Below are 22,517 nucleotides of genomic sequence, written 5' to 3'. Positions count from 1 at the left end.
ATGAATATCAGACCAGAATATATTTGGAAAGCACACAGAATGGTTTTGAAGAAAAGGTCTTGCCAATAATTTTTAGCATAGATTATATAATCCATTGACTTATTCCACACCAAAATCTAAAGATATTTGTATTATGTCATCACACAACAGATGCAACTTAAAACATTCCAAAAATTATCATTTGGGATTTTGTCTGGGATTGCATTAAAGTAATTGGGAGAATGAAAAGATTAACAATCTTAAGACTTCTCATTCAGGAATGTGAAAACGAGAAGATATGAATTGGCATGACTTGGTTTCTGTACATTCTTTTCCTGAAAAATTATTTCTTCAACCAAAGCCTAATAGAGCAAGGGAATGGCTTGAAACAGTCTGGAAGCGAATTTGGATAGTGAAGAAATAATAGAAATGGATGTATTAATTGGAGATGATCCTTTTCCACCTAACAGAAGAATCAAAATCATTTAGATCAGTAAACAGCCATAAATCTCAATTTCTTAAGACTATTTTTAGGTTTTTGCCTGAAGAAATTGAATATTATTTCTAAGAAGCAGACTTCAGATATCTTGATATAAGTTGAAAGAAAATGGTGTTAATAAAAATCGGTATCCTTAAAAATGTGGAAGTTTCCTTCACGAGAAACTTTTCAATAATGCACATAGCTTAGATTATTATGATACTTTTTGAATACAAAAATTTCCACTAGAAAGTGAGTTTTCCCAACTTAATAATATTTTGCAATATTCACATCAATTTTTTAGATTTATAATGTTCCAGGGAGAATTTAAATTAAGTACATAATATTCCCTAATCCACTTCCCTTCTCTTTTACTATGCCTCTCCCACCCCCCACCCAAGAATTAACCATTAATATAACTCAGTGTTTATTACTTCTATGCATATTTGATAATTACATTTCTGTTGAAAGTTTTTATACTTTATAGAAAATATATATATTCCTCTCTATATTTTTATTCAACAGAACAACTATTGTCCGAATTGCTCTAGTTTGATTATTTTCATTATTGTCCAGTTCAATTGATTGAATATAGCAAAATCTACTGATGCATGCTCAAATTCGTAGATATTTCTATTATTTTAATATATGCATTACTACAAACAATATTGTGATGAACATTCCTACATCTGCCTTTTTGTATACATGGATGTGAAATTCTCCAGGGCAGGGTTTCTCAATCTTGGCGCTATTGACATTTTGGACAGGATAATTCTTTGTTGTTGCAGTCAGAAGTGAGGAACTACCCTGTGCACTGTAGGATATTTAGTAGCATCCCTGGCCTCCACGCATTAGAAGCCAATGGTGGTCCCTATTTTATGATTAACAAAAATGTCTCCAGACATTGCCAACTGTCCCCTGGGAGACAAAATCATCCCTGAATAAAAAACCACTGCTCTAAACTCTACACATTTAAGTCTCATTGTTGTTTTATAGACTATACATATCTTCAGTTTTACTAAATATTGCTAAATGTCCTACAACATAACTGTAGCAATTTTCTTTGCAATCAGTAGATGATCCATTAGATCATTTTTTTATTTACTAGATTTTTATTATGAAATATTTCTAACATACAAATAATAGCTATAATGCAGATGTAAGATGGCAATAAAAATTAACACCATGTATTCTCAACTTGGTTTAAGAAACAGAACATCAAAATATCTTAGAAGCCCACGTGTCCCTATCCTGAAGCTACCCTTCTCTTTCTCACTTCTCTTTCCAGCAGAGCTAACCACTGTCTTGATTTGTTTATTCATTATTCCTTTTCTTCTCACACCACATATAAGCACACATCTAAATACGATGGTGTTTTTCATGTTATACTTTTCAGTTTTACACACATGAAATCATATTTCTATAAGTTGGTTGTTTTGTGTTTGTTCAACCCCATGATTTTGGTTCATCATTATAATTTTGAATTTTATCAATGCTCATGTAGATAACTGTAATCTATTCACAGGTAAAATATACAATTACAAACCTTTTGTATTATGGTCTCCAGAATACTAATAAAATAAAAATTCAACCTGACTTATCATTTATTTTTTTCAACACTTTTCAATTTTTTAATACCCCAAGACCCACATTTACTTTCCATGGTTACAAATGTAGATCTCCCATAAGCACAGATTAAGGCACTTCATAAAAATCAAAGCTGAAAGACAATAGCCAGTGGTGTAAGTAAAAATAAGAATACTTTAAATGTGATCTATAGAATGTACATATACCTTACGAATGCATGTTATATAATTAAAACTATTTAAAATATTGTAAGCATATAGATAAGGATTAGAAGAAACTTCAGAAAAAATTTAAATAGCTAGATTTGTTGAGGAGAAAAAATTTCAGGTAAAGTTATTTTTTAAAAATGTTTCACTGTTACAATGCTGTTTACATGACATTTTAAACTATTCATATCCAAGGGATCTCAAAGGAAAAAGGATGACCCTTGTTGACAGGATAGCATGCACTTCAAGACTTATTATGTGAAGATAAACCATAATTAAGCACATTGTTGTCTCAACATCTTTGGACTGCTCTACTAGGAATTATTATCAGCTCCACAGCTCTTCTTTTTCTATCGAAAATATACAGTTTTTGCATCATTCCGTGAACTTATTTCCTTCTATGTGCCAGGCACTGTGCTAGACATCAGAGATGTATCATAAACAAAGCAGATATACTCCTGACATTAAATAGACATTAAATGAATACTGCACAGCTTCCTTGACCATGGGGGGAATAAAGCCATGTACCGTTGGAAGGGAATAAATCTAGAAAAAGTAAGATGCAACCAAACTGATGTATTTATTTTCTTCAGAATGTGTCTTATTTCCTGCAGGAACAAGAGGAATAAATGAGTTAAATATCAGTTTTCAGAGCACAAAGTAATTTGATTCAATTTGAATGTAAGGACAGGGACATTGTTTTGTTTACCACTGTATCCCCAATGCATAGTGCAGAACTTGGAATACAGTAGATGTTTAAAAACTATGTTAAAAGGAGCACTTCCAGGATAATGGAGTAATTAAGGACCTCCAAAAATCAGCTGTCTATAAAAACAGTGATAAAACTGGCAAAAAAAGTCATAATTGACTTTTTCAGAAATATGGAAATTAACCAACAATCCCAGGAGTGCTTACTCTAGAAAAGTGCCTAAATCTCAGTAAGAGCATGCTCTGTAGAGTTGTAAATTGCACTGTTCCCTTCCCTCTCTCCCCAGCCCCATAGATCCTCAAAAAGCAGCAGCAGCTTGGAATCACAGTAGATGTGAAAAATGGCATTCTAGAAGCAAATGGAGGGGACAAAATGGGCTAAAAGTTCTTGCCCTAAAAATCCCATCCACAGAGAATTATCTTTTTTGACCTGGCTGGAAACATTTTGGAAAAGCTCCACTCATAGGGCTTGTCGTCATTTGATCAGACTCAGGGCTTACTCAGTGAGGAAAAGTCCAGTCACAAGGCATTTGTGGAAAACAATCAATAAACACCATTTCATACCACAGCTAATGAGGCAGCAAAACTAACTGGGGCAAACAAGAGGTTGCTCCCCCCCCAAAAAAATAGAAGACCACATAAACGTGCAGGGCAGTGAACATACATAAGAAAGACCAGAAAAGGCTGTAATCTCTGACCACTGACTGACTTTGAGGGTCTGTGAAAGCAGAAATTGCAAGCTAAGGCACAGCTTACTAGCGCACTGGGCTTCAGAGTCTCTGGATCTTCCATAGATTTAACAGATTGTACTGGCTCAGGCTTCAACTCACTGCTTATGGAGCAGCTTTCTGTTCACTATGGCAAGAAAGGCAAGCTGGAGTTTGCCGTCTCTTCAGCCCCCCAACTATCTGCAGCAGTTGTAGATCATCGTATAACTCCACACCATCCAGGAGCATTTGATTATCGCTACATGGTAGACAAGGAGGCCATCTTTGATATCTGCCACTGCAACCTGGACACAGCATCCTACCTACACAAACTTCAGCTGGCTCATTGGCCAGACTGTGTCCTTCATCACTGCCTCCCTGCATTTTGATGGTGCCCTCAAAGTGGACCTCGAGAAGTTCTAGACCAATCTGGTACCCTACTCCCACATCCACTTTTACCGGGTGACCTACTCATCCACTGTCTCAGCTGAGAAGGCTTGCCACAAGCAGCTCTCAGTGGCACTGAAGCATGCACCAGCACACCCACAAAGACTTTCAGCAAAGGAGAAGCGACTTATTGATTCAATCTATTTAAGGAGATCTCTATCCAATCGTTAGGAAACACAAAGTTAACTTAGCAGACTGTGGTGTCCACACATGACAAAGAACACAAACTTTAGGAAATTAGTCCAGGCAATTCACTAAACAAAGAGCAATAATAACAAGTAGCAGCAATGAGAAAACTCTGGAGTTCTGTTATTTTAACTGTCCAGTTTTCAAAACAACAAAATTACAAGACACACACAAACAGGAAAATGTGGCTCATACACAGGAAAAACTGCAGTCAATAGAAACTGTCCCTGAATAAGCCCAGATGTGGACTAGACAGGCAAAAACTTTAAATTAGCTATCGTAAATAGATTCAAAATTAAGTATATTCCAAATATATTCAAAAGTAAAGAAAAAAATATATAAAGAATTAAAGGAAACTATGAGACAAATATCATGAATTAGTATCAATTAAGAGTAGGAAGTATGTTAAAGAACAAAATAGAAATTCTGATGGCAAAAGTACAATTAATATAATACAAAGTTTAGTAAAAAAGCTTGAGTTGCACAAAAAAAGAATTAATTTAAAACTGGGTCAACTGAGATTATCCAGTCTAAAGAGAAAAAGAATGAAGACAAATTACCAGAGCCTAAGACTAGTGGTAAACCGTCAAGCATACCAACACAGACGTAATGGGAATTCCAAAATGCGAGGGGAGGAAGAAAGGGACAGAAAGAATTATTTAAGAAATAATGACCAAAACTTCCCAAATATGATTCAAATTAATCTACACCCTTAAGAAGTTCAATGCACTCCAATTAGGATAACCTTAGAGAGATCCAAACCTAGGCACATGATAATTAAACTATTAAAAGACAAAGACAAAAGAAGAGAATCTTGAAAGCATCAAGAGAAATGTGACTCCACACATAAAAAGGATTCTCGGTAATATTAGCACCTGTTCAAAGACACAAAATAGGTTGAAAGTAAAATGATAAAAAAAGATACTCTTTGCAAACAGTAACCAAAGGAGAGCTGAATACTAATATTATGCAAAATAGACCTGAAGACTAAGAGGTTTTTTGCAATAAAAAGAACATTTTATAATGATAGAAGTCCCATCAGGAGCATAACAATTATAAAAATGTGTTTTGGGAACTTCCCTAGTGGTCCAGTGGCTGAGAATCCGTCTTGCAATGTGGGAGATGCCAGTTCGATCCCTGATCAGGGAGCTAAGATCCCATATGCCGCAGGGCAACCTGCACCACAACTGATGAGTCCAGGTGCTCTGGAGCCTGCACTACAACTAGAGAGAAGGCCGTGCGCCACAATGAAAGATCCTTCATGCAGCAACTAAGACCTGATGCATCCAAAATGTAAATATTTTTTTAAAATTTGCTTATATATATGTGTGTGTGTGTGTGTGTATATATATATATATATATATATATATATATATATATATATTCTTTTTTTTTTTTTTTTTTGCAATACACGGTCCTCTCACTGTTGTGTCCTGTCCCATTGTGGAGCACAGGCTCTGGACACACAGGCTCAGTGGCCATGGCTCATGGGCCTAGTCACTCCAAGGCATGTGGGATCTTCCCGGATCAGGGCACGAACCCGTGTCCCCTGCATCAGCAGGCATACTCTCAACCACTGTGCCACCAGGGAAGCCCTGCTATTATATTTTTATAAAATATAGCAGCACACTTTTGATAATAGAACCTCAAAATACATAAGCAAAATCTGACAGATTTGAAGGGAGAAATAAAAAATTAATAATAGAGGCTTCAAAATTCTATCTACGATAATAAAAAGAACTACATAGAAGATCAGCATGGAAATAGAACACTTGAACATTAAGAACCAATTAGACTTAATACACATCTAGAGAACACTCCACCTTAAAAAAACAAAAAAAACCCCAAAAAATACACATTCTTCTCTTCGAGTGCACATGGACTGTCCTGCAGAATAGGTCATAAAACAAACTTAAATGTAAAAGGTTCAAATCATAAACAGTATGTTCTCCAAACCACAACATAACAAAATCAATAGAAGAAATTTGAGAAATTCCATGAATATATGGAAATTAAACAATGTATTCCCAGAAAACACAATGGATCAAAAATAATCAGAAAAGAAATTAGAAAATATTTTGAAATTAAAATGAAAATACGACACACCAAAACCTACTGGATGCAGCTAAATCTATGTTAACACGTCCAGCTGTAAATGCCTATATTAAAAAAGAAGATCTCAAATCCCTGATCTTCCATGTTAGAAAAGTAAACAAAAAAGAAAGGAAAACCAAACCCGAAGTAAGAAGAAGGAAATAATTGAGATTAGAACAGAAATAAATGAAATTTTAAAAAACCAGGAAAATCAATGGAGATAATCAAGGAAAAAAAAGTTAAACAACCTATCTGATGTCAAAACTTACTACAAAGTTACAATCATCAAGACAGTATAAGTCAAAAGGAGAAAAACAAATACTGTAATCTAACACGTATATATGGAATCTAAAAGAAAAAAAAAAGTCGTCATGAAGAACCTAGGGACAAGACGGGAATAAAGATGAAGACCTACTAGAGAAAGGACTTGAGGATATGGGAAGGAGGAAGGGTAAGCTGGGACAAAGTGAGAGAGTGGCATGAACATATATACACTACCAAACGTAAAATAGATAGCTAGTGGGAAGCAGCCGCATAGCACACAGAGATCAGCTCAGTGCTTTGTGACCACCTAGAAGGGTGGGAAAGGGAGGGTGGGAGGGAGGGAGACGCAAGAGGGAAGAGGTATGGGGACATATGTATATGTATAACTGACTCACTTTGTTATAAAGCAGAAACCAACACACCATTGTAAAGCAATCATACTCCAATAAAAAATAAAATTAAAAAATTTCAAAAAAGTATATAGTATTCACATATAAATAAATATACAGACCAATGGGATAGAATTGAGAATCCAGAGCCCTTATATTTATGGTAAATTGATTGTCAACAAGGTTGCCAAATCAATTAAATAAAGGAAAGAATAGTCTTTAACAAACAGTGTTGGAACAAAGAAATATTCACATGTACAAGAATAAAGGTGGAACCCTATTTCACACCATATATAGACATTAACTAAAAGTGGTTCATAGACCTAAACATAAAAGCTTGAACTATAAAATGCTTAGAAAAAAACAAGTAAATCTTTGTGACTGTGACTAATCTTCAGAGACACTTACTGTCATCTTTTTTGTAACATCTTTATTGTAGTATAATAAAGATATACAGAATGCCAACAAACACATGAAAGAATGCTCAACATCATTAATCATTAGAGAAATGCAAATCAAAACTACAGTGAGATATCATCTCACACCAGTCAGAATGGCCATCATCAAAAATCTACAAACAATAAATGTTGGAGAGGGTGTAGATAAAAGGGAACCTTCTTGCACTGTTGGTGGGAAAGTAAATTGATATAGCCACTATGGAGAACAGTGTGGAGGTTCCTTAAAAAAGTAAATATAGAATTAACATACAACACAGCAATCCCACTACTGGTCATATACCCTGAGAAAACTATAATTCAGAAAGAGTCATGTACCAAAATGTTCATTGCACCTCTATTTACATTAGCCAGGACATGGAAGCAACCTAAGTGTCCATCAACAGATGAATGGATAAAGATGTGGTACATATATACAATGGAATATTACTCAGCCATGAAAAGAAACGAAATTGAGTTATTTGAAATGAGGTGGGTGGACCTAGAGTCGGTCATACACAGTGAAGTACGTCAGAAAGAGAAAAACAAATACCGTATGCTAACACATATATATGGAATTTAAATACATATACACACACACACACACACACACACACATATATGTCTATTTCTGTCTTCTGCCCATTTCTGGATCAGGTGGTTTGTTTTTTTGATATTGAGCTGCTTGTAAATTTTGGAGATTGATCTTTTGTCAGTTGCTTCATTTGCAAATATTTTCTCCCATTCTGAGGTTGCCTTTTGTCTTATTTATGATTTCCTTTGCTGTACAAAAGCTTTGAAGTTTCATTAGGTCCCATTTGTTTATTTTTGTTTTTATTTCCATTTCTCTAGGAGGTGGGTCAAAAAGGATCTTGCTGTGATTTATGTCATAGAGTGTTCTGCCTATGTTTTCCTCTAAGAGTTTGATATTTTCTGGCCTTACATTTAGGTCTTTAATCCATTTTGAGCTTATTTTTCTGTATGGTGTTAGGGAGTGTTCTAATTTTATTCTTTTACATGTAGCTGTCCAGTTTTCCTAGCACCATTTATTGAAGAGGCTGTCTTTTCTCCTGATACAGATTGCATTGAATCTGTAGATTGTTTTGGGTAGTATAGTCATTTTCACAATGTTAATTCTTCCAATCCAAGAACATGGTATATCTCTCCATCTGTTGGTGTCATCTTTAATTTCTTTCATCAGTGTCTTATAATTTTCTGCATACAGGTCTTTTGTCTCCTTAGGTAGGTTTATTCCTAGATATTTATTCTTTTTGTTGCAATGATAAATGGTAGTGTTTTCTTAATTTCACTATCAGAATTTTCATCATTAGTGTAAAGGAATGCAAGTCATTTCTGTACATTAATTTTGTATCCTGCTACTTTACCAAATGCATTGATTAGCTCTAGTAGTTTTCTGGTAGCATCTTTAGGATTTTCTATGTATAGTATCATGTCATCTGCAAACAGTGACAGCTTTACTTCTTCTCTTCTGATTTGGATTCCTTTTATTTCTTTTTCTTCTCTGATTGCTGTGGCTAAAACTTCCAAACTATGTTGAATAATAGTGGTGAAAGTGAGCAACCTTTTCTTCTTCCTGATCTTAGTGGAAATGGTTTCATTTTTTCACCATTGAGGATTATGTTGGCTGTGGGTTTATCATATATGGCCTTTATTCTGTCGAGGATAGTTCCCTCTGCCTACTTTCTGGAGGGGTTTTATCATAAATGAATGTTGAATTTTGTCAAAAGCTTTCTCTGCATCTATTGAGATAATCATATGGTTTTTCTCCTTCAATTTGTTAAGATGGTGTATCACACTGATTGATTTGCATATATTGAAGAATCCTTGCAAGCCTGCGATAAACCCCACTTGATCATGGTGTATGATCCTTTAAATGTGCTGTTGATTCTGTTTGCTAGTATTTTGTTGAAGATTTTTGCATCTATGTTCATCATTGATATTGGCCTGTAGTTTTCTTTCTTTGTGACATCTTTTTCTGCTTTTGGTATCAGGGTGATGGTGGCCTCATAGAATGAGTTTGGGAGTTTTACCCCCTCTGCTATATTTTGGAAGAGTTTGAGAAGGATAGGTGTTAGCTCTCCTCTAAATGTTTGATAGAATTCACCTGTAAAGCCATCTGGTCCTGGATTTTTGTTTGTTGGACAATTTTAATCACAGTTTCAATTTCAGTGCTTGTGATTGGTCTGTACATATTTTCTATTTCTTCCTGGTTTAGTCTCAGAAGGTTGTGCTTCTCTAAGAATTTGTCCATTTTTTTTCAGGTTGTCCATATTATGGCATATAGGTGCTTACAGTAATCTCTCATGATCTTTTGTATTTCTGCAGTGTCAGTTGTTACTTCTCCTTTTTCATTTTTAATTCTATTGATTTAAGTCTTCTCCTTTTTTTTCTTGATGAGTCTGGCTAATGATTTATCAATTTTGTTTATCTTCTCAAAGATCCAGCTTTTAGCTTTATTGATCTTCGCTATAATTTTCTTCATTTCTTTTTCATTTATTTCTGATCTGATTTTTATGATTTCTTTCCTTTGCTAACTTTGGAGTTTTTTTGTTCTTCTTTCTCTAATTGCTTTAGGTGTATGATTAGGTTGTTTATTTGATATGTTTCTTGCTTCTTAAGGTAGGATTGTATTGCTATAAACTTCCCTCTTAGAACTGTTTTTGCTGCATCCCATAGGTTTTGGGTCTTCGTGTTTTCATTGCCTTTTTTTCTAGGTATTTTTTGACTTTCTCTTTGAGTTCTTCAGTGATCTCTTGGTTATTAAGTAGCGTATTGCTTAGTCTTCATGAGTTTGTATTTTTTACAGAGTTCTTCCTGTATGTGATACCTAGTCTCATAGCATTGTGGTCAGAAAAGATACTTGATACGATTTCATTTTTCTTAAGTTTACCAAGGCTTGATTTGTGACCCAAGTTATGATCTATCCTGGAGAGTGTTCCATAAGCACTCGAGAAGAATGTGTATTCTGTTGTTTTTGGATGGAATACCCTATAAATATCAGTTAAGTTGATCTTGTTTAATGTATCATTTAAAGCTTGTGTTTTCTTATTTATTTTCATTTTGGATGATCTGTCCATTGGTGAAAGTGGTGTGTTAAAGTTATGGCTGTTAGTATTTGCCTTATGTATTGAGGTGCTCCTATGTTGGCTGCATAAATATTTACAATTATTATATCTTCTTCTTGGATTGATCCCTTGATCATTATGTAGTGTCCTTCTTTGTCTCTTGTAATAGTCTTTGTTTGAAAGTCTATTTTGTCTGATATGAGAATTGCTTCTCCAGGTTTCGTTTGATTTCCATTTGCATGGAATATCTTTCTCCATCCCCTCACTTTCAGTCTTCATGTGTCCCTAGGTATGAAGTGGATCTCTTGTAGACAGCATGTATATGGGTCTTGTTTTTTATCCATTCAGCCAGTCTATGTATTTTGGTTGGAGCATTTAATCCCTTTACATTGAAGGTAATTATCGATATGTATGTTTCTATTACCATTTTCTTAATTGTTTTGGGGTTTTTATTGTAGGCGTTTTCCTTCTCTTGTGTTTCCTGCCTAGAGAAGTTCCTTTAGCATTTGTTGTAAAGCTGGTTTGGTGGTGGGGAACTCTCTTAGATTTTGCTTGCCTATTAGGGTTTTAATTTGTCCCTCAAATCTGCATGAGATCCTTGCTGGGTAGAGTAATCTTGGTTGTAGGTTTTTCTCCTCCATCACTTTAAATATGTCCTGCCACTCCCTTCTGGCTTGTAGAGTTTCTACTGAAAGATCAGCTGTTAATCTTATGGGGATTCCCTCATGTGTTATTTGTTGTTTTTCCCTTGCTGCTTTTAACATTTTCTTTGTATTTAATTTTTGATAGTTTGATTAATATGTGTCCTGGCATATCTCTCCTTGGATTTATCCTGTATGGGACTCTGTGCTTCCTGGACTTGATTAACTATTTCCTTTCCCATATTAGGGAAGTTTTCAACTGTAATCTCTCCACATATTTTCTCAGTCCCTTTCTTTTTCTCTTCTTCTTCTGGGACCCCTGTAATACAAATGTTCTTGCATTTAATGTCATGCCAGAGGTCTCTGAGACTGTCCTCAATTCTTTTTTCTTTATTCTGCTCTGCAGTAGTTATTTCTAATATTTTATCTTCCAGGTCATGTATCCATTCTTCTGCCTTAGTTATTCTCCTATTTATCCCTTCAAGAGAATTTTTAATTTCATTTATTGTGTTGTTCATCACTGTTTGTTTCCTCTTTAGTTCCTCTAAGTCCTTGTTAAATGTTTCTTGCATTTTCTCCATTCTATTTCCAAGATTTTGGAGCATCTTTACTATCATTATTCTGAATTCTTTTTCAGGTAGACTGCCTATTTCCTCTTCATTTTTTAGGTCTGGTGGATTTTTGCCTTGTTCCTTCATCTGTTGTGTGTCTGTTTATCTTCTCATTTTGCTTAACTTACTGTGTTTGCAGTATACTTTTCACAGGCTGCAGGTTTGTAGCTCCCGTTGTTTTTGGTGTCTGTCTCCAGTGGCTATGTTGCTTCAGTGGGGTGTGTAGGCTTCCTGGTGGAGGGGACTAGTGCCTGTGCTCTGTTGGATGAGGCTGGATCTTGTCTTTCTGGTGGGCAGGTCCACATCCGGTGGTGTGTTTTGGGGGTGTCTGTGGCCTTTTTATGATTTTAGGCAGCCTCTCTGCTAATGGATGGGGTTGTGTTCCTGTCTTGCTCGTTGTATGGCATAGGGTGTTTAGCACTGTAGCTTGCTGGTCATTGAGTGGAGCTGGGTCTTGGCATTGAGATGAACATCTCTGGGAGATTTTTGTCATTTGATATTATGTGCAGCTGAGAGGTCTCTTGAGGACTAGTTTCCTGGACTTGGCTCTCCCACCTCAGAGGCATAGCCCTGATACCTGGCTGGAGCACTAAGAGCCTGTCATCCACACAGACATGTGGCTGTACGTAGGAGGCCTCAGTTCCTTGACACATGGATCTCTCTTAGGGTTGTTTGAGTGTCCTCATGATATGGCAGCTGGCTTACCCCAGGATGAGTGATCCGGCCCGTGGTCCCCAGGACTGTCACAGCTTCGGCTGCTGGGGCCCCTCCAGAGCCAGCAGCCTCAGTGAGGCCACCCTCCCCTGGAGCTCCGGGGCAGTTCAGTGACAGTGGAGGGAAGAGACCCCGAGCCAGGAGTTCTCTTATTGTCATCTTACTAAGTTTTCAGTTACTTGCCCAAGACATCAAGCTAATTAGTTATATAATTAAAGGCAAAAACTCCAAAGATTAAGATCTTTCAGTTGGAGCACACTGCCTTCAAAGGGATTTAAAAAAAAAAGGCAAAAGATCTACTTTTACTAGAGTTGAGCATGGTTAAAATAAAGCATCACTATTTAAATTTAAATCACTTGACATTGTTTAATTTTTGAGGAAAAATAAATTGTCATTTACCTTCAACCTTTTAACTTGATAATTGGTGCCTCATCTCTATTATTCCTTTCTTCTACACATTTCTGTCTCCTGATGTGCTAAATTTCTGACCATTATTTCTTCATTATAGCTTTGCATGTGTGATTCTTTGCTTAGAATGGCTCTGCTGTTTCCTTCAACTTCAGAAATACTATTTATCCTTCTTGATGTAGTTTGTGGGTTACCTCTCTGGGGAATAGTTTCTCTTCCTTAGTCAGAAAGAAGTAGACCCTACTGTCTATTTCCACAGTACTTTCTGTAGCCCTGGTTTTCCTTCGTATTAACATTGCTTATTTACCCCTCTCCTCTACAGTGAGCATGTGGAGCGTATGGCTTGACCTTATAATACGTTTTACCTGTCAGTGTCTAGTATATAGCAGCAATACAATAACCTTTTGTTGAAAGCAAAAACAATCCCATATTTACTAAATTTAGTAAGAATACCGCAGCATTTTAAAAATACCGCAGCATTTCCCAGCATATGGCTACCTCAGATTGCATACATTCAACGTGGAGGAGAATACAAGGACAGAGTCTGTTTTGTACAAAGTCACATAAATAGAACACTGCTTACTAAATCATAAAAATACATAAGCATTCACCTTAAATTGAATGATGACTGATAGTGTTCAGAGACAAAGCCTTTACTAATAAAATATCTTTAGTTATTTTAGCCTTCATTTATTAGTGCAGTGTCTTTGAACATAAGTTTCAAAAATTAAAATATAAAAATATTTTCGTAGTCATAAAAAAGAATGAAATTTTGATATATGCTATAATATGGATAGAACTTGAGAACATTACTCTTAGTGAAATAAGCCCAACACAGAAGGACAAATATCATATGATTCCATTTATATGAAGTTCCTAGAATAGGCAAATTCATAAATATAGAAAGTAGGACAGCAAGCAGGAAGGGTGAGCTACTGTCTGTTAAGTACAGAGTTTTAGTTGGAGATGATGAAAATGGTTTGGATATAAATAGTCCTGGGGGTTACACAACACTGTGAATGTATTTAATGCCAATGAATTGTACACTTACAAAAATTAAAAATGATAAATATTACATTATATATATATTTTACCACAATAATAAAAAGAATAAGACAAAATGAAAATTTTGATAAACAATTTTGATAAACAAAAGTAGTCAAAAGGTAAGTTATAATCCCCTCATCTAAAGAAAACTAGTTATATTTTGACATAAAATTTTTTTCTGTACCTTTATAGATTTAATAAGAAAATGGAAATATACACTGTATATGAATTTTTATTAAACATTTTTCCAAGTCATTGAAAAAAGTAAGGTTAATAATAACATATTCAGACTAGGTGGTATCAGCAGACCAGCACCATAGAAAATGTTAAAGGAAGTTGTTCAGGTAGAAGGAAAATAACACATGATTAAAACTCTGGATCCACACAAAAGGAATGAAGAGTGCCAGTAAAGGTAAATATGTGGGTAAATATGAAAGAGTTGTCCTCTCAGTTTTTCTCATTAAACTCAAGAACTCACTTTGAATATGTAAAACCAAAAAAGTATAAAACTAACCCATCAAAAAATGTATTTTTCTATAGCTTTTGATATTTAACTTTTTGTCATTTTGTGTTAGACATACATTATGAGAAACTTAATTTTAAGTTTAAAAGATTTACTGAACATAGACACAAAAATACTCAACAAGATACTAGCAAACCAAATCCAAAAATACATTAAAAGGATCCTACACCATGATCAAGTGGGATTTACCCCAGGGGTACAATGATTCTTTGATATCTGCAAATCAGTGTGATACACCACATTAACAAACTGAAGAATAAAAACCATATGATTCTCTCAAAAGATGCAGAAAAAGCTTTTGACAAAATTCAACACCAATTTATGATAAAAGCTCTCCAGAAAGTGGGAATAGAAGGAACTTACCTCAGCATAAAGAGGCCATATATGACAAACCCACAGCTAACATGATTTTCAATGGTGAAAAGCTAAAAGCATTTCCTCTAAGATCAGAAAGAAGAAAAGGATGTCCATTTTCATCACTTTTATTCAACAAAGTTTTGGAAGTACTAGCCTTGGCAATCAGAGAAGAAAAAGAAATAGAAGGAATCCAAATTGGAAAAGAAGAAGTAAAATTGACACTGTTTGCAGATGACATCATACTATACATAGAAAATCCTAAATGCTACCAGAAAACTACTAGAGCTCATCAATGAATTTGGTAAAGTTGCAGAACACAAAATTAATACAGAGAAATCTCTTGCATTCCTATATACTAACAACAAAAGATCAGAAAGAGAAATTAAGGAAACAATCCTATTTACCATTGTATCAAAAAGAATAAAAATACCTAGGAATAAACTTACCTAAGGAGACAAAAGACCTCTACTCTGAAAACTTTAAGACACTGATGAAAGAAATCAGAGATGACATAAACAGATAGAAGGATATACCATGTTCTCGGATTGGAAAAATCAACATCAAATGATTATACTACTCAAGTCAATCTACAGATTCAATACAATCCCTATCAAGTTATCAATGGTGTTTTTCACAGAATGAGAAAAAATAATTAATTTATAGGGAAACACAAAAGACCCAAACAGCCAAAGCAATCCTGAGAAAGAAAAACAAAGCTGGAGGAATCAGGCTTCCTGACTTCAGACTATACTACAAAGCTACAGTCATCAAAACAGTATGGTACTGGGACTTCCCTGGCAGTCCAGTAGTTAAGACTCTCTGCTTCCACTACAGGGGGCATGGGTTTGATCCCTGGTCTGGGAACTAAGATCCACATGCTGTGCAGTGTGGCAAAAAAAAAAAAAAAAAAAAACAGCAAACAAACAAAAAACTGTATGTACTGACACAAAAACAGAAATATAGCTCAATGGAACATAATGGAAAGCCCAGAAATAAACCCATGCACCTATAGTCAATTAATCTATGCCAAAGGAGGCAGGAATATACAATGGAGAAAAGGCAGTCTCTTCATTAAGTGGTGCTTGGAAAACTGGATAGCTACACATAAAAGAATGAAATTAGAACATTCTCTAACACCATACACAAAAATAAACTCAAAATCAATCAAAGACCTAAATATAAGGCCAGATACTATAAAATCCTTAGAGGAAAACATAGGCAAAGCACTCTGACATAAATTAGAGCAATATCTTTTTAGATCCACCTCCTAGGGTCATGAAAATAAAAACAAAAATAAACAAATGGGATCTAATTAAACTTAAAAGCTCTTGCACAGCAAAGGAAACCATAAACAAATGAAAACACAACCCATGGAATGGGAGAAAATAGTTGCAAAAGAAACAACCGACAAGGGATTAATCTCCAAAATACACAAACAGTTCATGCAGCTCTATGTTAATAAAAGAAACAAGTAACCCAATCAAAAGATTGGCAGAAGATCTAAATAGACATTTCTCCAAAGAAGACATACAGGTGGCCAAAAAGTACATGAAAAGATGCTCAACATCACTAGTTATCAGAGAAATGCAAATCAAAACTACAATGAGGTATCACCGCACACAGGTCAGAAATGGCCATCATCAAAATATCTGCTAACAATAAATGCTGGAGAGGGTGTGGAGAAAAGGGAACCCTCCTACACTGTTGGTGGGAATCTAAATTGGTACAACCACTATGGAGAACAGTATGGAGATGCCTTAAAAAACTAAAAATAGAACTACCATATGATCCAGCAATCCCACTCCTGGGCATACATCAGGAGAAAACCATAATTCCAAAGGATACATGCACCCCAATATTCATTGCAGCACTACTTACAATAGTCAAGACATGGAAGCAACCTAAGTGTTCATTGACAGAGGAATGGATAAAGAAGATGCGGTACATGTATACAATGGCATATTACTCAGCCATAAAAAAATGAATGAAATAATGCCATTTACAGCAACATAGATGGACCTAGAGATTATCATACTAAGTGAAGTAAGTCAGAGAAAGACAGAGATCATATGATATCAAGCATATGTGGAATCTAATTCTACAAAAAAAGAGATACAAATTAACTTATTTACCAAACAGAAACAGACTTACAGATATCAAAAACAAACTTATGGTTACCAAAGGGGAAATGTGGAGAGAGGGATAAATCAGGAGCTTGGGATGAACACACACACACTACTCTATATAAGACAGATAACCAACAAGGACCTACCATATAGCACAGAGAACTCCACTCAGTATTCTGTGATAATCTATATGAGAAAAGAATCTAAAAAAGAATGAATATATGTATTTGTATCACTGAATCATTTTGCTGTATACTTAAAACTAACAACATTGTAAACCAACTATACCCCCAATAAAATTAAAATATTTTTAAAAAGTGTATTTGTGAGATCACAAATACAATTAAATTATCAAATTGTTTTTCTTAGGAAAGTTCACTCTTAATTTTGAATGTGACCTACACGACCCACTCTACTAGTTTGGGGTATAAAGTATAAAGATGATTCAGTTAACCATTTGAGGCCCTACATTTCTAAAGCTGTAAACAATTCAAGAGCCACGGTATCTCCTTAGGTCTTAAGTTGCCCCTCACAATCTGTCCTAAAACCATCAAGGCAAAACTTCAACTGGCAAAATTTGAAAAAACAAACAAAAAAATCAAAGCCTTTGATTTTACTCATTTGTAAAATCTAAAATTCTGTAACCAACCTTGACATTCTGATTCTGAAGGAAAGGAGGATAAAAGTCTAATAAACCAAATAATATAATATGAAAAAAAAAGCTTTACAGAAATGTTTCTTTTTGAAACAGGATAGATTTTAAGAGGAAATTGCAAAGTGTCTGAAATTCACTCAGTTAAAAGCAAAATTCACTTAAACATTTTGCATATACACTGTGAGACAATATTATACTGGAAAAATCTTAGGACTTTCAAAATAAAATTTCCATTTCTTACAAAAGATCAGCCCAAGTGTCCCTCACAGACACACAAAAAAGCACGTGCACACACACACACTTACACACATACACATTTACACAGCTTGAATTGTAAGAGGGGATGTGAGATTCAGGGTAAAAAGGAGGGCAAAGGAATTTCGAGTCATCGGAGTCCAGAAAGATCTCTGCTTGACAACAAAGAATGAACCTATTTAGATTGTAGATAATTTTCTCTTTCCTCATGGTAGAGATCAGATGGGTATGTGTGGTACAGTGTATTAAACCAACACACATAGGAGAAGTTGCCAAACACATCCAACTGCAACTAAATGGGATACTTTCTGTGCAACAGAATTCAACATCCCTCTTCACTGTTTCAGCCAAAACATCCCTGTTAATTTACTTCTATAATAGAGACTGGCAATCCACCCTGATAGTGATTTAGAATGGTACCCATAAATTTCCTTGCTTTCAATGCTATTTGACAGGTCTGGGACTCTTTATACTTTGATTCCAATATTGATTCAAGTTATCAATCATAAATTATTTAATTGAAAAATAAAGACATTTTAACTTCATTTCTTTGTTTTACTGTGAAGAGGGTGGCAAGGTTTACATAGTCTGTATGTAAATCAACTTCACTGACCACGAAGAAAATGTGATTAGTATTACCCAAAGTAAACAAAACCCTTATGCTAATGCCTAATCATGTGGGAAATATTTGCAGCCGCTGCACAATTGGTTTTTCAAAATAATGAGCTGATAAATAGGAGCTTAAAGGATTCATCTACTTCCATTATTCTAATATCTCCCCCAACTAAAACCTAAAATCCCCACCTAAAATTCCTTGACCCAGGGAAGATATTGCTATCTTTTACTCCAAAGACTGGGACCTGGTAATACTCTAGAATCCCTTGGCAAGTGACCAGGCAATCAAGGGCTCTGGCGTTTGTCACCTAAATTGAGAAGGAATCATACATTTAAAAGGATATCTTTAGTAGGTCTATGTCTTTATCCCCATCTTGCCCCTATGTTCTTCATGACTTTTTTTTTTTTTTTAGATTCCATACGGGGAGGGGGAAGGGTAAGCTGGGGCAATGTGAGAGAGTGGCATGGACATATATATACTACCAAACATAAAATAGATAGCTAGTGGGAAGCAGCCACATAGCACAGGGAGATCAGCTCGGTGCTTTGTGACCACCTAGATGGGTGGGATAGGGAGGGTGGGAGGGAGATGCAAGAGGGAGAAGATATGGTGATATATGTATATGTATAACTGATTCACTTTGTTATACAGCAGAAACTAACATACCATTGTAAAGCAATTATACTCCAATAAAGATGTTTAAATAATAAAAAAATAAAATGATATCTTTTAAAAAAATAATTCCACTCTATAAATATTTGAAGGTTGAAGACTCAACATATTAAAATTTCAACTATTTCACCAAAAATAAGGAAACACTACTCCTCTAGCTTTCCATCAGTACCAGAACGAAAGGATATAAAATCTTCAATACCTTTCTCTCACTCTTTCAGCTAATCAGGACACAAAAAGTCATCCTCAGTAACTTTGAAATATTACTCTCCTGATGAAAACAAACACTAAATATTAGAATTAGAAGGGATAATTTTTCTATAGAATATGTAATTTAAGATTAGTTCAGTATCCCTATTTATAAATACCTAAGTCATGGGATCTCTCAGATTCAGTGATGCAGATGAATGACTAAAAGGACAATCAAGAAATAAGCTAACTCCTTATCATCAGAATGGGGAGTAAGCAGGTAAAAAATAGAATGGAAGGAGAAGCAGAAGAGTAACATGTTTCATACCAGACAGCTACTTAGTATTATGTCACTCAGACATATTAGGATTCTACTCTGTTTTATCTTTCAAGGATAATGATTCAATGTAACACTTGAATCTATTTCTTCTGTTATCAAAATTGTATATCTTGACTTTCTACAAATTCATTTTAAGAAATAAACTCCCCTATATTTCCCTCCAGTTTTCCTCCTATATCCACCATAAAATTGTCAACTATAATACCTCTGTCATTGAAAAAGACCATATTATTTTTATTATTTTCATAACATTCATTAAACCTTCTGTACTTTTTCAGTAGTTTTACTTAGATAATTTAAAACTTAACAGTGATTTTAGTTATGGTTACATAATTATTTTTCTCCACATAACTATTTAGTATAATTCAACACAGAGAGGAATGGAAGCCTGAGTCAAAACAGTTTACTTCAAAAGAAAATGTCAAAGTAATGACCTTTTAGAGACTATTTGTATTGAAATAATCTTGCAATATCATACTATAGTTTTGTTTTATACTTTGATTACAATTTTCTTGTAAAGACTTGGTGGTTTTTCTCCTTTAAAAAATTTTTATTGGTAAAGACTTTACCAGAACACTAAGATTATGTATCCTCTTGATCATACCAAATATTATCTAAAATCTTTTTTCTTCCTGAAAATGTCCTTTATTAATCCCTCTAATTTGGGTTTAGACCTGGATTTGGCTATTATGAGTTAATTCCCTACCATATTTCTTAATATTTTCAGTGGTATTTAGGAAATAGGATGTTTTCTTATGAAATGCATGCCAGGTTCTGAAAAATGCATATTTTCCTCATGTGGAAGATAGCTTCCAAATGATCTCTTCTAATTCCCTTCACAACTTCTGCCTTTTGCTACGAGAATGCCCTTGCTGGCAGACAGCCTTCTTGAGTGAGTCTCAAAATGGCTTGACATCACCAAGATGGCTCAAAATTGGTTCCCTTTTACCTGTGCTCTTTTTACACAGAAAACTCATAAAGTTACTATTTGCTCATGTGTGTGTAAATTAGAACTCAAAATCCCACTTCTGGCAATAGCACCTTATCAGCACCTACACATGGGGGCTGCCGAGCTCCTAATGAGGACCACTGCGCTCCATCAGTGTCAACATATTAGAGGTGTGCGATTTGCATATACATGAAACCTTAGCCAAAAGGGTGTGGATAGCAGAGACAGCATGTGTACTAATAATATCTACGAGTTTCTGGCTAGAAGCCCTGGACCTTGCTCTTTTTGGAGCTCTCTGACTGGATTCAATCCACAGTGATGGCCTAAGCATCTGTCACAGAGAGAAAGAATTAGTACCTGTAAGGCAACTAATGGACCGTTATAAACATCCTCTAAAGGTTAAAGCATTATGGCCTTCTTTCTGCATTTTCTTTCTTTCAATTTTTTTTTTTTTTTTGGTGGGAAGGGTAGACAAGGATTTTATTTTTAGTTGAATGACTGATCTATGTAATTGCTGAAAGATGGGGAGCTTTATTTCTTGGTCCTTTCTGCCTTGAATAGATTTTTTTTTATTGAAGTATAGTTGATTTACAATGTTGTGTTACTTTCAGGTGCACAGCAGAGTGATTCAATTATACATTATTTATAAATATATATACACATATATGTGTATAAATATTCTTTTCCAGATTCTTTTCCATTATAGGTTATTACAAGCTATTGAGTATAGTTCCCCGTGCTATACATTATGTCCTTGTTGATTACCTAGTTTATATATAGTAGTGTGTATCTATTAATCCCAAACTCCTAATTTATCCCCGCCCCCCTCACTTTCCTCTTTGGCAACCATAAGTATGTTTTCTATGTCTGAGTCTGTTTTATAAATAAATTCATTTGTATCAGTTTTTTAAATTTCACATATAAGTGATATCGTATGATATTTTTCTGTCTGGCTTACTTCACTTAGTATGATAATCTCTAAGTCCATCCATGCTGCCGCAAATGACACTGCTTCATTGAATAAAGTTTTGATGATTTCTTCCTGCTTGGTCTGGAGCTATTCTTCCCAGAACTTGTGTGCTTCCTTGGTCTGAGACCTGAGGGCCTCAGCCTGGTCAGCCAGGAGCTTCTTTTGGACATTTACTGCCTTCAGCTTCTGGACGTGTTCAAGAGAATTCACTTGTTTTTGAATGCATTTCCCTTCACCTTTAAGTACAGACTGTGACACAGGTAGTGATAAATCTTAGATTCACGGTATCTTCTGAGCAGCAGAATTCTCCTTCTTCTCATCCTGGGCATCTTCTCAGGCATCCTAGCACTGGCAGGACCATTTCTTCATCCATGACCATATGCCTGCTCTCCCGGTGGCCAAGGTGTTTTTCTGCATCAAGACTGGGAGTGGAGATGCTTGCAGATGCTCAGCATACCCTTATAATCAGCATCCAGATCTGCTGATGGGAGCTGGCATTGGAGATTTCATTGGTCTTACTGAGACCCAACCAACATTTTTAGCAGAGCACAAGACATTGGAGGCAAACCTCTTCTGAAGCATGAGTATACTCATGGCTGCAGCAGCAGCAAAAAGAAAGCCTCTTTCCCATATTCTAAAAGATTATATGTAGGTGTGGTATATGTATTAATATGAAGATTTACTTCAGACAAATATATGGCTTAATTTTGGCTACTGTTTTCATATGCTGAAGAATTTTATATTAAATATGACTAATTTTAAATGTTTACCTCTCATACTACATTATTAAGGTCAAAGATTCCACATTATTAGACAATGTACCATGATCCACAAACAGAGCACTTGTAATGGTTAATTTTAAATGTCAGCTTGGCTGGG

General features: G+C 35.2%; 1 pseudogene; it reads right to left on the bottom strand.

The window, feature by feature from the left end:
* Nucleotides 1–4,132: 4,132 nt before the first annotated feature.
* On the bottom strand, nt 4,133–22,241 carry LOC136120207 (large ribosomal subunit protein eL19-like; annotated as a pseudogene).
* Between the last annotated feature and the right edge of the window lie 276 nt (nt 22,242–22,517).

This window comes from Phocoena phocoena, chromosome 3, assembly GCF_963924675.1.
Source record: "Phocoena phocoena chromosome 3, mPhoPho1.1, whole genome shotgun sequence".
Lineage (NCBI taxonomy): Eukaryota > Metazoa > Chordata > Mammalia > Artiodactyla > Phocoenidae > Phocoena > Phocoena phocoena.
This window is presented reverse-complemented; position numbering and strand designations above follow the sequence as displayed.